This window comes from Cariama cristata, unplaced genomic scaffold (assembly GCF_000690535.1).
Source record: "Cariama cristata isolate BGI_N322 unplaced genomic scaffold, ASM69053v1 scaffold41021, whole genome shotgun sequence".
In the NCBI taxonomy this organism is placed as follows: Eukaryota; Metazoa; Chordata; class Aves; order Cariamiformes; family Cariamidae; genus Cariama; species Cariama cristata.
Genome location: NW_009598310.1, coordinates 29,166 through 32,740, shown reverse-complemented (window position 1 = coordinate 32,740; position 3,575 = coordinate 29,166).

Sequence of the window (3,575 nt, the reverse complement as noted above, 5' to 3'; positions counted from 1 at the left end):
TCTTCTCTCCAAAGAATGACAAAAAATAAAAGTAATCCTAAGACCTGAGGAGGAAGGAAGGGAGATTTGCCTGTGACACGACTACAAGCAGGCTGGGGAACTGGCATGGGGCAGCCGTGGGGCAATAGAGGAGACACTGGCATCTTCTATGCAAAATACCGCAGCTGAGACGCTCAGCTGTAGGATCTACCCCACAACCGGGTCCCTCCCAGCCCACAGCTCCTGCACCTTGTAGTCCTGCCCCACCAGTGCCCAGGGCGAGGCAGCATCTCCCCCAGTGTGTTGCCATGTCCCGTCTCCCCATCCACGGGCACAACAGCAACCACAGGACTGTGCTGCCTTTATTTACAGCCTGAGCGAGCTGCAACACCGCTTTCAGCATTTCTAGATTGAGGCTTTTCCAACCTGCAGGTTTTGCCCATCCTTCTTGCCTAAGGGATGGAGAAAAAAAACAGCCCATAGCTCTGAATTCTATTATTTCCCTGAAACACGCACATTTATGGCTGAAAACAGGGAGCCCACCTCCAGCGGTCCCCAAACCAGCACAGGCAGCAATAACAACGCAGTCCAGTCAGTCCTCCGCATCCCTCCAAGCACAGTCAGATCATCAGCCCACACTTGTGCTCATGTCTTTGCTTTATTTAGGATTCGCTGTATTTAATTTATAGATTTAGGACCTAACTCTACCCAGGTAGGTCCTAAATCTGTAAATATCCATCACCAAACCCAACAGCTGTGCAGCTGCAGGGGCAGATGGACAGACATTTTTTTGAATCCCCCTGCCCCGCTCCGCTCGAGCCCCAAGAGCATCCTGCTCTCAGCAGCTTTCAGAAGCTCATTAAAGGTTTCCTGCAGCACATGAAGTTTTCAAAACCCACTCCAGACCCGTGTGGCCTTTATTTCTGGCCCCAGGGCTGGATAACAAGGCCTGGCGCCGAGCCACCGTGGCGGATTTCCACCGCCCGCAGAGCAGCAACACCGCGGGGGGAGCTCCCGGCCACAGCTGAAAGCGGAGGGGACAAGGGAGGCGAGGACAGGGATCCTTCTGCAGGCCAGAAGTTTGCTACAGCAAAACCCCTGCCTCAGCTTGCACAGCTGGCAGGCAGCTTGGTCCAGGGCCAGGAGCAGCGAGGAGATGCCAACCCTCCTCCGGCTCAGCTTGACGCCCGATACCAACCTCGGAATCACCTCTCTGCAGCACATGGATACTGCTGCAGTGATGGACATGCTTTTTCCTCCGAGGTAACTGCCCTGGGGTGCACCACGGTTGCGTAACAGGGCAGAGGGTGTCTACTAAGGTCAGCAAACCATTTCGCCCTCCATACCCCGTGTTGATGGCAGCGGCACTGCCGGCAGGTGAGTTGCGGTGCTGCCCACAGGTAGTTCCTACCTGTGGCACAGCCGTCCACCTTCCCCCTTGTACCCACGCTACCACCCCTGGTCAGGCACCGGGTGACTCCCCAGAGATGCTTGGCAGCCCTGGTGCAGAGCGGTGAGCAAGGGAAGGATGCTCTCACACCCTGGCCACAGCTGACCACAACGCTGACAGCCTGCACCAAGCATCAGCTGTATGTCTGTGGACAAATGGGGCTTTGCCTCTAAAGGCAGAAGTGGGATGTGGCTTCTGGTATGCTGGGGTCTGGGCTAGAGGAGGAGGACATTAATTAATCCTCCTAGTTTCAAAAATTACAGATCACCCCCTTGAATCACTGGCTACAGAAGGAAAGTGAATGATTCTCCTAATCCCTTGTGTGCAGAAGAGCACCAAACACCATACAGCAGTGTTACACAGCCGGTGAGCTGGTTGCCACCGTGGTTCTCAAAATGATATTTCCTGCTGGGAAAAGCCCGAGGGTCCCCGATGCTGTGGGAGACCCACTGTGCCTGCACCCAGCAGCAGAGCCAGGGCTGCATGCCAAGCTCCTCCAGCGCATCTGCCTTGGGGCTCGGAGAAGCCGCCTGCCAAAGCGGAACACAGCCCGTTGCTAATTGCGTCGGTGGTTTTCCACATCCGTATCCTACCTGCCCGCGCGTGGGAGGGGAGCTGGTGATCAAATGTGGAACCTGTTCACCAGTGCTCGGTTTCCAGATTTAGAAAAGGACTCAAAGGGCCAGAGTGATGTGAGCATCTCCTGTCTGAGAAACTTTGGTTCTCTGTTCCCCTGTCTGCTTAAAAAGTGCTGGCTTTTGTCACTGTCAGTAAAGAGGAGCTGAGATTGAATCCATAGTCCACCTGCCTGCTCCGAATGCTTGGGTGTCCCAAGAAAATTCTACATAAAATGATAAAAACTGGTCCCCAGCATATTCAGAGTCCAGTCACGCCATCTGTGGGACAACAGGTAAGTGTCGTATGAGAAGAAGCATGAAAGGACATACATAGAAACAGGCTGGTGAGGAAGACTGGGGTCAGTCTGGTTCCTGCCAGGCATCAGCTCCTGGTTCTCACTTGGCCTGGCCATAACCAGCACAGGGACCCAAATGAGCAGAAAATCAACCATTTTCACTGGGGATGTTTTCTCTCTGCTTTGCTCCCCAAGGGTGAGGGTACCAGGGCTACCAAAGGAAGGAGGAGGGATGCAGGGCTGAGAACGGGAAGGGCTGCACAGCATCAGCCCCAGTTCAGAGTAGTTCAGACAGCAGAACCACGTTTGCCCTCCCCAACCACGACAGACGGAGATGCCACCTGCCCTTCCCTCCTGGACTTCATCAGGACTTTCCTGACAGCAGCTGGCCCTGCAATCACCCCGACACAAATCCAAACCCAGTAACATGGTGAGGAAGGCTTTGAAGATGCAAGAGCCTGTGCTGTAACCAAGGACTAAATTCAGCCTTTGCTCAGAGCATTTACAGACAGTTCTTTGCCCGTGGAGATGGAGGCTGCTCCCCAGTCAAGGTGCATGAGTAATATTAATGAAGCCAGGCTGATTTATGCCAGATGATCTGATCTCGGCACCTCTTTGGCTAAGCAGAGAGTGGCAGGGAACAAAGACCCAACCTATGCACCCCTGGGAAGGAGACTGAGGTGGAGGGTAGGCAGCAGCTCCTGCCCTGGCAGTGACTCTGCTCTGACCATAGGAGATGAAGCCCATCACCTGGCAGGAGGGATTCCTTGAACACCGCCTAGAAGCCACCTGTCACTGCAGGGACACAACAACCATCTGAAGCTTCAAGGACACACTTAGAGGCGCTGCTTTGGGTGAAAAAGCATTTTAGCAGAGGGTGTGTGGGACTGCAGGCACACTCCCTGGAGACCCCAGTGGTGGTGTCAGAGCAGTGGGAGATGTCACCCACTGGCACCCAGAAACCTGGGGTATAGCAGGATCCCTATCACTGCACCAGGCTGTTTCTTGGCCTGCTGAGACAGGATCAGTCCCTGACACCCACCCTGCATGCCTCTGCCTGCCAGACTGTTCCCGGGACACAGCAGCCATAAATCCCCTGGGGGATCAGTTGCGACATGCTGGGGATCTGATGCTGTGATGCTGGGACCACTGCTTCCCTGGAGAAGATGGAGAGGGATGTCCCTGCACCCTCTGCACGCACGGACAAGTCGCTCCCTGCTGACTCCTTTGCCA